This window comes from Pinus tabuliformis, chromosome 4_2, assembly GCF_031772625.1.
Source record: "Pinus tabuliformis cultivar Carrire ecotype Pingquan chromosome 4_2, CPIR1, whole genome shotgun sequence".
In the NCBI taxonomy this organism is placed as follows: Eukaryota; Viridiplantae; Streptophyta; class Pinopsida; order Pinales; family Pinaceae; genus Pinus; species Pinus tabuliformis.
The window spans coordinates 485,125,532-485,143,030 of NC_142304.1; the positions used below are offsets into that span (position 1 = coordinate 485,125,532).

A 17,499-nucleotide genomic window follows, 5' to 3' on the forward strand; every position below is an offset into this window, starting at 1 on the left:
AACAAAACTCGGAGATTGACTGAAGCAACATTTATCTACTTTGCATTTGCATAGCAAATGTAGTTCGAAAGCTACCTGGCTCGACTTTAGGCTCCGTATGTAAGTTTATAAAATAAACAACAAGGAAGATAAACAAACAACCTAGTCGCTCCCCAGCGGAGTCGCCATTTTGTTACGGGGAAAAGTGTCTATACAGAACTGCTTATCCCACTAAGGTGTGGTAGCTACCTTAGAAACAAACAGAGTAAAGCTACTTTCATTTTTCCTTTATGGAATATAGAACTGCTTATCCCACTAAGGTGTGGTAGCTACCTTAGAAACAAACAGAGTAAAGCTACTTTCATTTTTCCTTTATGGAATATAGATGAGAGAAGAACAAGAGAGACCAACCTCTGTCTTGCGCTTGGCTCCTAGTTCGATTCCTCTCTCTTCTGATAGTCTTTTGCTACTTGCTTCTTTGTACGCCCAGCTTCACAGAGTACCTGTAGAATCAGAGTAGCACAACACTATACAAGAACATGGATCTATAATCATAAACAATCCAGGATTAGATGTAAATTGACCATACAAATGCATAAAACATAAATGACACAAGAGTATGGAGGAAAACTTGAATATCTTTTATTGATAATCAAGAAAGAGACAAGGGAGTTACAACCAGTTGTTCTGACCCAGCATCATCCTCTCAGCAAGTAAGCCCTTCTTCACCTCATACAAAGCTTAGATCACCCAGCACTATGATGTTGTCTCAAGAAACCAACAACAATTCCTTACAAGATGCAAAATTCCAGCCTCTAGATCTTTGGGATGAGGGATCCATATATAGATATCTGTAAGGGAGATGAGTCAGCTTGTGATTTGATTAGTGTCTTCCCTCTGATAGTTCTTGCTTCCACTTGGAGATTGATGATCTCTTACTCATCCTTGGTCGAATTCAGAGAGGCAAGTGTCACAGGAGAAGTTTCTGGAAGATACCATGCCTCTCCACCTCGTGGATTGACACTACCATTTGTCACTTCTCGCCCATCACACCCCATAGAAGGGATTTTTGAAATGCAACGCACCCACAGAGTGTACTTAGGTGAGATGCAACGCACTTTGCCTATGGAGCAGGTGAAATGATCCTGTTTTGACTAGTTCTGAGCAGTTTTTCATGGAGAACTTCTGGGAGAAGCTATAATCAGTTGACCTTGTTCCTTTAGGGGTTAGAACAACACTTTTAGGGACTTAGGAGCCCTTGGTTTATGGAAATTTTATGCTTGGGGTTGCAGTGCCCAAAAATGTCTATAACAGTCATGCTGATCAATAGTAAAATATTGATGCCAAGATTGGTAGTCCTTGATGATGTCCGTGTGTTTGGCTATGACATCTGTATGAAACCTCAACCTTTCCACCATAACATCTGGGTACACTGCTCGGGCTCTTTTTTCCAACTTGTCTAAGACCATTCAAATCATTTTCTTTAATGTGGTTGGACCTGCAACGTACTTGCGCATGATGTCCGCACTCATAGGCAGGTCTGGGCTAGTGGTGGTGCGCATCAACTCGTTGAAGTATGATTCAAGCTCCTGTCGAACTTGCTTCTTTGTATTCACCTGGGTGAGAGTCCCAAGTGATGGGATCACATGAGTGTGAACTATAACATGCATGCTAATGAATACTCATGCATGAGAAGCCTGTATGCTAGTGATGAGTTATGGTAGGTCTTCATAGTTCTGAATCTAATTCCAAATATGTTCTTACAACTCGACCACATTGGCTCTCATCATCTTTGGTAAGTGAAGTGGGGCTCCCTTGTACTTCATCATCCATGCTTTCATGGTATCAACAAAAGCATGTATGTTCTTCAAGATGCGTGCTCTTCTCGCACATTGCTGTTGCCAATCATGGAGATGGACGACTGCTTGGTGCACGGTACCAAACTTGGAGTACAATGCTCGCATAACTGTATCAAGGGACAACACTTCATCTAGTATTGCCTTCTTCAGTTCATCTCGGGTGAACATTGTCACTAAGTCTCCTTGCTTGGCCACCTGTAGTTCCTTCACCATTCGCTCATTCTCAGCTATGAGGAAACAAACACTTGATCTAGTGACCTCGGCATACACTCTAGTTGCATTGGCCAAAGCAACTGGATGCTTATGCACATCAGTCAAAATCACTTGTTCTTCAGCTTGTGCATGGGATGTTTGGTCCTCCAAAGTTGGTATTCTCTGAGACTACACAACTATGTAATGAGATCCATCAAAAGAGATGTTGTGCATCTCTGCTTCCATCTATCCACCAAGAATATTAGTACATCCTTGGTCATTTGAGACTTGATTATCAAAAGGATGCAATGAAGCGGACGAATCAACCTCCTTGTGGTGATGCATGAGGTCAGTGTCCTGTTCCAAGTCCTGTTGCTCCATGTCTTCATCCAACTATTCAAGCGCTTGTTCTATCTCATGAGAAAAGTCTTTCCCCTATGATGGTTCACCTTGTTCGCCTGATGCTAGTTGTTCAAATGAATCGACTACTTGTACAGGAATTGCTTCGTCTGTCTACATGTGATGCACCCCCTGCTGAATCTATTGATGTTGCACTTCCTTCTCCTGTTGGCGCAACTCTTTTTCTTTCTGGAGCTGCTTCCTTAGCTCATGCAACTCCTTCTCTGCTTCTTCCATTCTCCTCTTATCCCTCTACCTTCATGTGGTTCTCTTATCGCACTACTCCCTCTTTCCTTGAATAACCATAGATGCTTGTTCTACAATTGGATCTGCTTGAAACTTGCATCTTTGCTCCAACTCCCTGTGGTCGACAATCTTCCTCTTCCCTTTGTCATGCACATGTATGGTTGGCTCTATTGCCTCTGCTGCTACTACTGCTACTACTGCTAGTGCTCTCAGTGATGCTGCTTCATGCTGCTTTGATAACCACTCTACGGTGAAGCCGACCTGTTCATTGGGTCTATAAGAATTGTAGCAATACCTCCATCAGTCTTCCTTGGCCCAATGAAATTTCCCATGGATTCAGTTGAACTAAAATCTCATGAAATGAACCTTCACAATGCAATGTGGGTTATACAAGTTGAAGCTTCGGAGGTCAAATGGGTACTTCTTCATTTGTTCTACTTCGACATCTTCTTACTTGATACTTTGGATCTCATATAACCCAATCCGTAACGGAAAATTGGGCCAAGGTGCCTTCTTCTTCTACTATAGTCTAGCTGTCAATCCTGCTAAGATGTGATATGCTACTTCCTACATGACAAGTATGTCTAAGGCAAACTTTGGCAGAACATGCAAAGGCTTCTCCACACTGAACATTCAGATGAAAGTGCCAGATGGTGAGGCATACCAATATGCAATGCCTAACAACACCTCCATTGCCTCCTTTGACATGCAGGGTGGATCCTGTTCGAATATCAACCTATACAGTGGGGTAAAAAAATGGTCGAACAACCATATTATTACTCTCTTGAAGCTGCATTCGAACAACAACTTGAAATATGTATTCACAACAGTCTCCACCGGTGGCCATGCCCACTGCAAGTCCGAGAACTCGTGTCGGGCACAAACTGCAACTACGATGTAGGCAGACATATAAATCTATGCATGCATACGTTCAGGGACTGTTGAGCCTTCATGACTTGTTCCTTTAGTTGATGAGCTAGTATGTCAGACCAGTTGCATGGTCTTCCTTCTCTAGCCAGTTGGTCCAATGTGATTACCCAACTCTGAGGAAAGGTTTAAGTGCTTTCTTGGCCACTCAATCGACATGCGAATATGACCAAGTATTGGTATTCCTTCCTCAATATCTTTGTCTTATATATTTGGTTGGGTGTCATCCTAAAGCAAGCTGACTCCTTTACCCAATCCTTAAGAATGTCTCTAGAATTACCTTTGCTATTGGTCAAGCTAAATGGAGGATTCATGATAGTCACGGGCTCTAACATCTGATACATATCATCATAATCTCATGCCCATAATGTTGCAAGCTTCATCCCACTAACACTTCTCAAGGTCATCATCTCAGGGTTAGTGTGGGAGACGATCTAGTGAATCATATACGTGCATGGGAACACGGGGTATCTGCATGAAATCCGATACAAGTCAAACTTGTGAATGTCTAGGTACACATAGCGCTCTTCGACGTATTCCCAAAAAGTGCTTGCAAATGTTTCATTGAACTCTTGCCACTTCAATTTGATGTCCTTGTCTATATACAACTTTGTATCTTCATAGATCAGCAGACTAGAGGACACTATTAGTGTCCCGTGATCCTGTTCTCTTGGAAGACATTGGGACAGATGGAAACCTGAAAGATCTAGAAACAAGAAAAATCCATGGAAATACATATGTCAGTGGAAACAAAGAAAATGTGGGGAAGGACACAACACATACCTGGGAAATAGATGAGCAAGATTGCATAAATTTTACTGGGAGGCTGGGTAACTGGAAACCAGAACTGCGCAAAAGACAGTTGGGGCTCTCTGGGAGGTAGGACTAACTGCTGGATTAATGAAATGCACAATCTAGTTAGGCAGTTGGCTACTGGGATTGCGCAATGCACAATTCCAGCTCAGAAGGACTGTTGGCCTACAGATAGACTTGCACAATTTCTTGGGCTAAGCAGCCACTGTCCTCCAGAAATATGCAGAACATTCCTAGAGGCTAGTGTTGGGCAAGAATGTGCACTTTTGGAGAGGAAGGTGAGCCTTCCTTCCCCAGATTACGAAATGTAGCCTTGGTGAAGGCAGAGCCTGGGCCAAGGTTGCCCCGACTTGCCGACGAGTAACTGAAAACAACTAAGTAAGTAAATTCATGGTGACACTAAGTGATAGTAGAAGTGATTGACAGTGCATGCAAAACATGAATGAAAGATTCAAGAAACAAATCAACATGCATGTGGGTGAGGAAGTATGTTGGTTGGGTGAACATTTGTGCAAAACAGTTTCATGCATGTGACAACAGTGGGATAGCAACAAAAATTGAAATAGAGCTAGGAAAAGCTAGTATACATGGAAATGATAGCAAGTGTTCAAAGAAATCAAGAAAACAAAACTCACACAAACAAATACACAAAAAGTGACAAAAATGTTGAAAAAGACAAGTTGAGGCCACTTACCAGTGAATAGGTGAGCCGGATGTGTCGAAGAGTCCTAGATGTGATGTGGGATGTCAGAGTTCCAAAATCAATGTGAATGAATGAGCTATGGTGTGTTGAATAAATAATTTTGGTCTCATGACGTGCATGCCAGAAATCTAGGAAAAAAGTGACACTTGGAGGGAAACTTCTGAACAACTTTGCATGTAACCCCCAGCTGCTAAAAATAGCTCCCTGAATCATGGGATGCATTTTGCATATTGTCTCTTGCTATTCTAGGTAGAGTAAGTCATGCATGCATGCAAGTCAAGTTTCCTCAGTCCCGGGTGGAACTGGTGAACCGGACTGTTCATGCATGCAGTTGCTCAACTACTAGGGAAAAATGTGCATTCCTGGCTCGGAGCTGGGCTGACTTCCCGGGAGGATTGTGCAATTTTTGGGCAGAGAAGTTGACTACTACCTAGATTTGCGCAAATCTTGGGGTGAGCAGCCCTACTGGGGAAATTTTTGCAACTCCTGCTGGGAGTGTTGGCTGTAAGGATTGTACAACCTTGGATCCCAGCAGGCTGCCAAAGAGCATTGCATAATTTCTAGAGTGAAGTTTGGTTGCTCTCCAAAAATGTGCAATTTTCAAGAGGAATTTGCTCAGCCTGCATTTGGACCAATTTCAAGTGAAAAACCTATGAGGGGAATGGATTGATTGTGATCGAGAGGCTACCTTTGTGCATGAAAACATTGAATCTTGAATACTTGACGAAGCAAGACAAAATGCCATGAAAAGCTGGTAGGGAGGCTCCAAAAAAGGATTATGGAAAAATTTTGGAGGGTGGTTGTAGCTGCTACAACATAAGTCTATCACCTACCACCATGATGACACTCTTTCCTTCAGACTTGGATAAACCTGTGATAAAATCCATTACAACCTCCTCCCAATGCTGACTTGGAATGGCTAAAGGTTGTAACACACCCAAGGTCTTAACTGTCTCAAATTTATTCTATTGGTGTAGAACCCCCTCCTAGGTCTACCCAAAGTAACCATGCCAGTCAGGGTGAACATGAGGAGAGATGCTACTAAAATCATATTCGACCTCCTATGTCACCTTAAGGAAGCAAAATCGATGGAACATCACATACAGTCAACCAACATCATCAACATAGCCCTCAGGTGACAAGTCAACCACTTAGACAACCTGTCCCTTGGTCCCACTATTATTATGTAGCTCTTAGGCCACAGTCACTCTCATGCCATGGGCAAGGGAGCAGCCAACAGACTAAATTCACTCTCACAGACCTGCCTGCCAGTGACTGTGGACCATAATTTCCAGTTTTGTGCCAGCGACCCTGGGATTTAAGCCACTTTTCTAGACCAGAATCTTGGCCTCTGCCTAGAACTTATTGTAACATCGAGAATTCATTAAAAACATAATAACAATTTTTATCAATCAAAAATGAACATCAGGATTAGGCCTAAGAATTCCTAACCGGGACTGACATTCTCTCAAATACTTGTTGTCAATGCAACCTACAAGTCTAGGATATAGGGCAAGGCATAAATGACTTAAACAAGTTATGAAACATAACTGAAAGGATCATCTCCTTCTCCATTTAACTAATACATAATCAATTAGGTCTTGTGTCCATCCATTTAATAATTACAAGTAAATATATGAAATAACCATGACATGAATAGGAATTCACCCATGCTTATAACCAACATAAAACCATATAAATATTATAGATATGATAGCCATTAAATCCACATATAAATCACTGCAAAATTAAGAGAACTTATATATTATTAATCATAGGAAAATCCAACCACATTCGGGACTTCCACATACCACCCGACCATAGACATGGCTAAACCAAATATCTCTTTCAACCAATCACCCCCATGTCATATTCCAAGTAGGAATGTGGCATCTCATAGATCAAACAATTCAATAACAACCAAAGGAATCTAGAGGGTAAACCACCTCCAACCTCATTTAACTGTGATCACACCAAAACCGATGCTCTGTGTTAGAGTCGGTTTGGTCAGCCCTCCGTCAGAGATCAAAACTCTTTGTGCATTTCAATTTTAGGTGTCCTGCTCCATTCACCCAGTTGCATTTCGCTAGGGACATGCCATGATCTGATGGAGAAATTCATGCTAGTCATTTTCCCTCATGTCTGGCCCCTGCTGGCTCAGGTCTTTGTCCATAATCACCGAAGCTCATGACAGTCAAAGTTTGGTCCTTTACAGGGCAAAGTCATCTTTTATGTTTGGATCTAGGAATTCATCAATTTGGTCCTTGAAAACATGTCCAGAACAAGCCATGCAGGCCAGAGGGAGGCCCTTATACAACTAGGGTTCAGAGAGCTTCATCATCACCTGGAGAGACATCGACTCTTGTTCAAAACTCTATTCTGAAGAAAATTCAAACAAGGTCAATTATGACAAAATTTTCCAAAAAATCACCAGTTGACCTTTCAGATGCAGTTATGATTTACATGGCCAAATGCCCTGTCATACAGTCCCTGCAAAGAGGTGCCAAAAATTTCATCATTTGAGTCAAAATGTCAAAGGGAAAGTGAAAATCAGTGTGTTTGAAGGTCAATGAAAAAGTGCAAAACTCAACATTAGAAAAGGGGGTTTTCAAAGAGGCAAAAATCAAACCCATCTCCTCCAAGGCTATAAATACATGTTTTGACCCAAATCAAAAGCATTGTGCTCTTGCAAGACTTGGAGAAAGCATTTCAAAGGTGAGAAAGCGAAATTGTGAGCATTTGAGGGAGTGAGAGTTGGATTTCGAGGGCGCGGCGCATACACCCAGGAGCGCGGCGCACACGCAACCAGTCCACAGTGTGAAATTTACAAGGGCGCGACGCACACCCAGCGCGCGGCGCACTAGGCTTGACGCGCGATGCACACAGCCAGGGGCATAAAAAATTGCCAAACCATTTCAAGTCTTGGTGAAGGCTAGCAAAACAAGAGGTAGGCCCTGTGGACACCTCTTCTCCATCAATTTTGTCATTGATATGGTGTTTGTGAGATGTTTAAATGTCACCCAAAAGCATAATGTCAACCATAAAAAAATCACCAAGAAAAACAATGGCTGGGGTTGCAAAAAACATGATGATAGCACCAAGGTTTCACTCCATTCCCCTTGTCCTCTTACCCATCATCTTTCTCATCTCCCCTTGACCATTTTTCCTAAGAACCCTACCCTAAAAATCACTACGTAACCCTTTCCCTATCCCTGCAAGAAATTCATGGTGAAATTCTGAGCGCGCGGCGCACACACAATGAGGCGCGACCCACTCATTGTGCGCGGCGCACAGGGAGCCGGTTCACAGTGTAAAAATGCCACTGGCGCGGCGCACGACGCACAGAGATATAAGCCCAGAAAACCACCAATTTGCCTAAAATTTTGTGAATGCCTATCAAACTTGAAAGGTAGACCAACTACCTTCACTCTTGGCATTAAAATTGAGAAGAATATCATGATTTTGATGAGTATAAATCTAATGCCAAAATTTTTTTTAGTAAACAAAAGAAGACACAAAGAAATCAAGCTCCTAGGGTTTTTGCTACAGTAATAGTGTTGTCAAAGTGTTCGCCTACCCTACCCCTATCACCATTTTCCCTGCATCATTTTCCCCTTATCATCACCCTAACACCACTGTAATCATATTCCTTTTCCCCCTCCTCCTATGACTCAAAAAACCCAAACCCTACCCCATCAATACTATACCCAAAAACACTCCCAAATCCTTGATAAATCTCTCCCTTTAGCCCCTATTCCCCTTTCATCATTCCTCTCCTAATACTCCCTGTTTTATTGTCCCCTTGGTGACAGATTTTCAGAGCATCTACCAGTTCCATTGGATTCAGAGGGCAGCATAAAACTCAGGGTACAAACAGCAGTAATGGCATCAGAAGTTTCATCAGAGTATGAGGAGGGGACCCACAGTGACACATATTCAGGAGAGAGGGCCCATAGGAGACATCATCGGAGTGGAAGACATCTTAGAGATGAGCCAAACACCCTCACTGAGCTGCAGGCATGCCCTCTTGCCATGTCTTGTTTCCAGCACTTGGCATGTTATGAATTTTGTCAAAGGGTGGCAAATGTCAGAGTCCATCATGAGTTGGCCCATCTTTTTGCACTTCATCTACAGGGAGGTCAATCTGTCCTGGCTGGGGTAACTTTCACATTGACACTGGAAACCATATCAGTGGCAACAGGAATACCAAACATTGGGGAACAGTGGCATAAGAAAAAGAAGATGGAGAGGCATCATTATGAGCCTTACATCAAGGACAGTTGTTTGAGCCAGCTCACTAGAGTTTTTCCATTCAAATTTTTGAGGGATGAGTATGCCCCACTCATGAGATTGATCATGAAGTATTTGAGTTGCAAGGAGAGGTTTTCTCGCCTTTATTCCTATCACATCAAGTTGCTCATGCACTTCACCAGGGTGCGGATGATGAGCCTCCCATTTTTCATTTGCAGGAACATAGAGAGGATGAATAATTTCATGCAGCACAAGACCCCTTGACAGCAGCTCAACAACGTTTATCACTTTTCTCTTATTCGGATTTTGGTGGACCATCAGTTGGGATTGCAGGGTATTTCTTGGGAGGACTTCATCTTCCGTGACTTCTTCAACACTCCACAGGTAGTTTTACAGGCAGAGCATGAGGTAGGAGGCCCATCTCATCAGTATGAGAGACATGAGACTGCCACCATGCGAGTATACATCACCTATCAGAAAGGCAGCAGACCCTTATTTGCAGCAGCAAAGCGAGTGTTATCTCCACCCGGGGTGGAAGGGGCCTCACTTCCAACATCAGCATCACAAGATTAGGCCAGAGGTAAGGAGCCAGTGCATGATGAGGGGTCTTCAGGTGAGCCATCAGGTGAATGAGAGACAGAATTCGTTCTCCTCCAAGGTGATGAGACAAATGCAGAACCTACAGATGCTGAGCTTGGAGAGATCATTCAGGAGCAGCAATCAGTGATTGAGAACTTATCCCTGGACTTGGAGAGGGACAAGTGGAACGTGAAGTATCTGGAGCAGAGGAACAAGCAACTTGAAGATCAGCTAGCTGAGATAGAGTTGCAAATGATCAAGGAAAACTGGCAACACATCATGGCAGCACAAGGCAGACCTATGGCACAAAGAGATGAGGATCGGGAGCATGTGTTAGAGAAAGTGAATGTTCACTTGGAGTAGCGGTTGGATAAGGCTAACAGGTGGAAAGACATGCTAAGGCACATGACTCACCAATACATGGCCCGAAACATGAGCTCCAAAGCAAGAATCAAGAGCCTGAAGGCAAAATTGAGCAAAGCAACAAAAGAGGCAAAGGAGGCAAAGGAGCAAGATCGGCTTCGAATCTTGGTTGAGGCTTCCTTGGCACAACATAGCACTTCATAGGGAACATCCAGCCCAAATTTCAAAAAATTTGGGCAAATTTTGGTCACTTAGCAAATTTGTGGATAAAAAACAGGAAATTCCTCCCTATGCGCTGCGCCATTGGCTCGACGCTAAAATTCTAGGGCTCCAATGGAGAAACTGCTTGCATATTTGGATTCGGCATTGAAAATTACGACTACTGGTGTCTAGGAAAGAGATTTGGGCAAGGTCTGGGTCTCCTAAGGGTCAAAAAACACCCAAAAATGGCCTCTTTGCCACTTTTTTGACACACAAAAAGCAGTCTTGGGAGAATGAAGATTTGGAGGGGCAAATGAGAACCAAATTTGAAAATTCCAGTGGGGTTAGAAAGTAGACAAGACAGGATTTCCAACAAGCCCAAATGAGTACATTTTGGACACCTACAAGTGCCCCAAAACAAGCCCCAAAGTAGCGCGACGCACAGAGGAAAAATTGCCAATTTTCTTCCGTTTCGCGAAATTTCGGTTCGCGACTTCTCCAAGTGGGCCCGGTCATCTACACTTCGTTTTTTTCGCACCAAAGGCGGCATTTAAATAGTTTTTTCTCCAGCTTGGATTCTATCCAAGTGGCGAAGGAAGGCAAACGGTCACCCCAATGCCGAATGTCATGTTTGCAGCGCTGCACCTGTAGCTGACGGTTGGCTGTCCATCTCCATTTTGTAATGATTCGAGTAAATTCCCAAGCCCTGGGCGTTCTATCTCTCCCTCACACATTCTATATATTGTATGCAAGTTATTTGCAAAGGGTTGGTTGGCTTGTAACTTCTGGGAGACTGTGGGAAAGAAACTTTGTTTCTTCACTATGTATTTTTGACAGAGAATTAATGAAAGGCAGCGGCTCTGTTTCATGAGATTATTGTGGTTGTGAGTGTAGCAAATGTATTTATTATGTGTTCATATGTATTTAGTTATGTTTCATAATTCATTTCATGCTCATTTCCAGTGAAATTTTCTAAGTGAGATTAGGTAGAATCCAATTTTTATTGCTGTGCCTGTGGGAAAATTTCATGTTCAGTGTTATTCTTCTGTTGAAAAGGATTCATGTCACTATGCCCCTTTTCACTTTCTTCAGCAATCTATTCATGCCGTGGTACCTCAAACTAAATTGTTACATTTTACGCCTACCTTGCCTCACGGAATAATCTGTGCCTTCATATTCAATTCTTTGTTCTTTGCTGAGCGCCGGTCCCATAACATCCCAGAAGCTCGGTCATTCATAAAAATTATCTCCAAAATCCCTATTTCACTTACTAGCCTAAGGTAAATATTGCATTGTAAGTCATCTCAGACCGTTTTCGATCATCTATTCACTGAGCGTGACTCGGAGAGAGCCCTCCCCTGCTCTAGTAGGGCTAGCTACCAGACTGAGTGTGGTTTGTGGTTACCCTAATTTTTGCCTTCCTTCAGCCTAAGGCAGATTTAGGTGCTAACATAGTGGCGACTCCACTGGGGATCGAACCCAGAATCTTTGGTTTCACAGACCATACTGGGGAGAAGTTTACTTGTAGATTGTCTTGCCCCAGTTCATATCTCAAGTTCCGATCTGATTGTTGATGGTGGATGACGATCAAACACTGGAAAGGATGAAAGCATTCACCTAGCGACTCCATTCACTGAAGAATCCAACAATAGTGCTTCATGGTGAATCCACTGCAGAGAGATCAATAGCTTTGAAATTTTCAAGATGGATCGGATTGCAAGAAGATACTCTCCCATGAGCCGAGATCACATCCCAGGTTTTCCAAATAAAATGCCCAAGGTAGATTGGTCAAATAATTTGCCTGTGTTCAGAAATGTGGAAGGTAATGATGATGCTCTTCATCTGGTGAAATTTCACATTCACGTGCTTAAATTAAAGATTGATTTTCCTGAAGACTGTTTGATGAAAATGTTTATGTCTACTCTGGAAGATGAAGCCCGATCTTGGTATGAAAGTTTGCCACCTGCTTCCATTTATTGTCTAAAGGATTTTCATTCAATATTATTTGAGATAAAGAATCTTATCCATCATTAAATTTAGTTCAGGATTGTTGCAAGCATGCTTATGGTTTTATTGAGAGCCTTGAAAAATACTATGAGGACGATAATTTTATGGACGAAGAAATCATGGAAGCATTGTATGAAAATCCATTTCAGCAACCTACAGAACTCTTAGAGGAAACTTTGCAGCAGGATCAAAATCAGTAGGTTAAAGATTTCCACATGACTGAAAATGATGAAAAAAGAAGTACTATTTCAGATCTGGTTGAAATAAATGAGGACACGCAGGAAAATGATGTTCCAATCTCCGAAAATGATGATGATAAACCAGACCGAGAGACGGATTGTGACGAGGAAAAACATGTTGTTCCGGATCTCATAGAAGAGAATTGCATTGTTGAGGCTGCCTCAAATGAAGAAGACAGAGTTACAGGCCTAACTGCCCTCATCTCATCAAAACACAGCCTTCCTACCAAGGTAATCCAATCAATTCATGAACAGCAAGAGGATATCTTTGTTCAAGTAGGTGAAAAAGTTTCTCTGGATGAATTTATGATAGATGATAGAGATGTCATGCTTGAGTTTCAAGAATCATCTGAAGTTGCTTTTCTCATGATTGATGAATGTAATGAGAATCTTGCTATCATATCATGCAAAGATGATCAGAAATATATTCAGACTATAGCCGGCCAGATCATTATGGGTTCCATTTCAGATTCTTCTTCATATGTTTCATGTGTTGAAATGTTTTTCCAAGAAGAGATCTGCTCATCTATTTGTTCAGAATTTTTTGGGGACCAGGAGCAGATTTTTACTGAAGTACATTATGAAGAAAAATCAGAAGTAAGAGAAAAAGACATCTCGTTTTCTCAAAAGGAGGTGGCAATGGAAAATCTTCATGTTTTTCAAGATCCTCTGGCAAGTTTGTTGCAGCCAGCAGTGACGGTGATTATTGGAGTGTTCAGTGATGAAGGAGATCATGGTAAATTAGCTTTTTGGAGACCCAATTACAAGCATCTACCGTTGACCAGAAGATCTGATAGGAAGAATCAGTCAAGAAGCCATCTTCTTGATTGGTTGCATTGGCATTTTGATATAGTTTGAGGATATATTGTCTTGTAAGAAACACAGGTGGCCATGTACTGCCACCCAGCTTTAAGTTTTAAGTCCAGGTCTTTGCCATTTTGAGTTAGTTTGTTAGAGTCAAGTTTTTCAGTCATTTCAGTTTGCATTGAGTCAGTTTCAGTCAAGTTTCAGTCAATAAATTGAGTCATGTTGGTTTGTCAGAATAATGGACTCCATAGCCCAATGGATGAAGGCACTGTCTAGCTCTCCCAGAGATCTGATGTTCTTCGCACCTCCACGAAGCGGCAGCTGCCATCCCAATTGGAGACAATGTTAGAATCAGTCTCGTCAGTCCTCTGTCAGAATCAAATTCGCCCAGCCTCTCCTGATCCTTTGCCGAAGTCCAAAGGTCATCATCCCTGCACGAATCAACCAAGAGGCTATCCTTCAATTTCATAAAATCGAAAAGGAAAACTTGCAGAACAGAGTTTGTATTAAAATTGAAAAGTGCCGAAGTTCAGTTGGTGTGCACAAATCGAAAGTCAAATCCCTATCATAAGAGACATTTCTATGTTCTAACATCTCATTTGCACGCCAAATAACGTTAGAAAACTGAATGGATAACATGGAGAAAGCAAATTCAATGTTGGAGGTCGAAATTGTGTTGAAACGGAGCTGCGCAACGCATAGGAAGAAGGCGTGGTGCACATGGGCCGCGCAGCGCATGGGGCGCTCCTACGCAGTGTAAAATTAACACTGGCATGGCGCACTCACCAGACGCGGTGCACTGGGAGTGCGCGCGATGCACAGAGACCTAAGGCTGAAATTCATCATCGATTCATCAAAAACTCAATTTGTTTCAGCTCAATTCTTCTCCAAATAAGTCGATAGGGCCTGTTCAGTGATTTTATTCATGTATGATGTGTTTAGAAGCGAAAACATTGGAGTTTAAATGGTGAAAGGACCGAAAGCCAAAATTACAATGCAGATATTGTGGCAGCTATAGATTAGTAGACGTCTTCTTGACAGACAACAGTATGAATTGGCGAGTTTTTGCACATGTTTATTCCAGGCAGCTCAAGATGGGGTTGATATACTGTCTCTGTCAATCATACCTAACAGGCCACCTTCTGGGATTGCGACTTTCTTTAACCCAATAGACATGGCTTTGTTGTCCGCTATGAAAGTTGGAATATTTGTCGTTCAAGCTGCAGGAAACGCTGGACCTTCTCCAAAGAGTATTTGGTCCTTCAGCCCATGGATATTCACAGCGGGAGCTGCTGCCGATGATCGTAGTTATAATAATTCTATAGTTCTTGGCAACAATCTCACAATCTCAGGAGTTGGACTTGCTCCTGGAACAGATGATGATGATATGTACAGTCTAGTTGCTGCAACTCATGCCCAGAAGAATGGAACTGATGATATGTATGCCAATGAATGCCAAGATCCCAATGAGCTGGAACAACATCTAGTTGAAGGAAACATCTTGATCTGTAGCTACATAATAAGGTTTGTCCTTGGCCTGTCTTCTGTGAGACAAGCAGTTATGACTGCTAACAATTTGAGTGCAGTGGGCATCATCTTCTACACAGACCCTTTTGTGGTTGGGTTTCCATTCAATCCAGTCCCTTTGACGATGTCGGGATTGATCATTTCCTCTTCAGATGATTCTAAGACTTTTCTGAAATACTACAGTGACTCCATAACTAGAGATGAATCTAACAACATTGTTAAGTTTGGAGGAGTTGCCAGAGTCCTTGGAGGATTGAAAGCAGATTACAGCGAGAAAGCACCCAAAGTCGTGTATTATTCTTCAAGGGGGCCCAATCTACAGGACAATCTTTTAGATGCAGCAGATATACTGAAACCAAATATAATAGCTCCTGGTAATCTCATCTGGGCTGCTTGAAACTCTGTTGGCACAGATTCAGCTGAATTTTAAGGCGAGATTTTTGCAATGTTATCGGAAACAAGCATGGCAGCACCTCATATAGCGGGAGTGGCAGCTCTAGTGAAATAAAAATACCCCAAATTTAACCCAGCAGCCATTGCTTCTGTACTATCCACCACTGCATCACTCAATGACAATCAAGGGTTACCAATTATGGCACAACATTCCTACAACAATCCAGATGCCGATGCAATTCCAGCCACACCTTTTGACATGGGAAGTGGATTTGTGAATCCAACTGCTGCCTTGGATCCCGGACTCATCTTCGATGCAGGTTATGAAAATTATATTGCGTTCCTATGTACCATAAATGGATCTGCACCTCTTGTTCTCAATTACACCGGTGCTGTATGTAGTTCAAACGTTGGAATTAGTTCTGACCTCAACGTTCCTTCAATCACAGTAGCTAGTTTGATCAATTCTCGTACCATTGAGAGGAGATTTCTGAATATAGCAGTAAATGAGAGTTACAAGGCTCTTTGGAGTGTGCCATTTGGTGTTTCTGTTTCTGTTGCACCCACATCATTTACAGTTTCACATTGGGAGACCCAGAAGCTTACAGTATTCCTCAATGCCACCGGTAATAGTACTGCACCTAGCTTTGGAAGAATCCTTCTGCTTGGAAGTCATGGAACGCCTTGAAATGGTTAGTCTGACTAAATGCGTGGTACCCAAATGGATATTTGGACTTCAGAACCTCATGGACCTGGAGTTACAATACGATGACTCCATGGCCAATGTTTATAAAGGACTGCAAAAAATTTCCTAATTTGAGAAGACTACAGCTGTCGCACAATGACAGATGTGTTGAATTTCCAGAGGAATTTGGAGAAGCTACAACATTTCCACAGCAGAAAGAATGGAAATAATATAGAGCATATAGCAGCTATGAAATGCTCTTAGGACACGTTGGGAGATATGCTTGCAAAACTAGACATCTGGATGCTGATTATAAAAAATTGGTTTTGATTCAAACGGGGAAGGTGATAAGTCAAAGCCCGAAACGCCACAAAGACATCTACCGTGGCAAAGAAATAGATAAAAGAGACCAACCGATGTTCCACACCGTCTGATGTGAAGCTTTCATCAAAATTTATTTGGAGAACGAATGGAAATCACGCTTCATCTGGTAATCCAGATATCTCCATAAATAGTGCATATGCAAACAAGAACGTTGAATTAAAGGTTGAGTGTCAAAGAATATAACAACTTTCGTAATGTTGCTGAGCGCTCTTCGAGTTCTCCTGCTTGGTCTTCAAGAACGACTGTTGATATGACCAAGGCGTTTAAGGGATTGGCAAATAATAAGGCCTCAACTATTGTCGCTCAACCTCATGACTCTACAGGTTTATTGGGAAATTTAGGATCATCCTTGCATGCTAACAGTTTTGGACATGATTTGCCAATGGCTGGAGATAGAGTACCTTCGGATTTGAGCTTGAAAGTTAATATGTGCCTAATTTCTTCCTCTTCACTTAAACTGGTGCCGGATGTTGAATAATACTATGTTGCAGAGAATGAGTTCCTGTCAAAACGACAATCAGCCTGGGAAGATTCATTTCGTTCCATATATTACATGTTTAGGAAAAAGACATGTGATATCGTTTATTTTTGCACTCAATAGTTTATAGTCATGTTTGTGGGAGGTAGTTTAAATACGAAATTGGAGAATACATGTGCTACATATCTCACAAGATCCACTCGAGGGCTTCGAGCTTTTCTAAAGAAGCATGATATAGATTTCTCTATGCCTCTCTGTAGCATGGATGTGGAGCACGCTACAACAGAGGATTTGCAAGAGCTAAACCAAGTACTCTGCGAGAAGTTAGAAGATAAATGAAGGGAATAGCTGGTGAGGATACAATAAAGCATCTATTTGAAAGACATCATTTGAACTACATCGAGTGCGTAAATGTGGATTATAAATCTACAAGGAAGGAATCATTATATGATCTACAGCTTGATGTT

At 42.1% G+C, this 17,499-nt stretch overlaps 1 pseudogene; it reads left to right on the forward strand.

Moving 5' to 3' along the window:
• Positions 1-16,173, forward strand: part of LOC149170073 (subtilisin-like protease SBT2.3 pseudogene) — a 57,546-nt pseudogene extending 41,373 nt beyond the window's left edge.
• Positions 16,174-17,499: the final 1,326 nt, after the last annotated feature.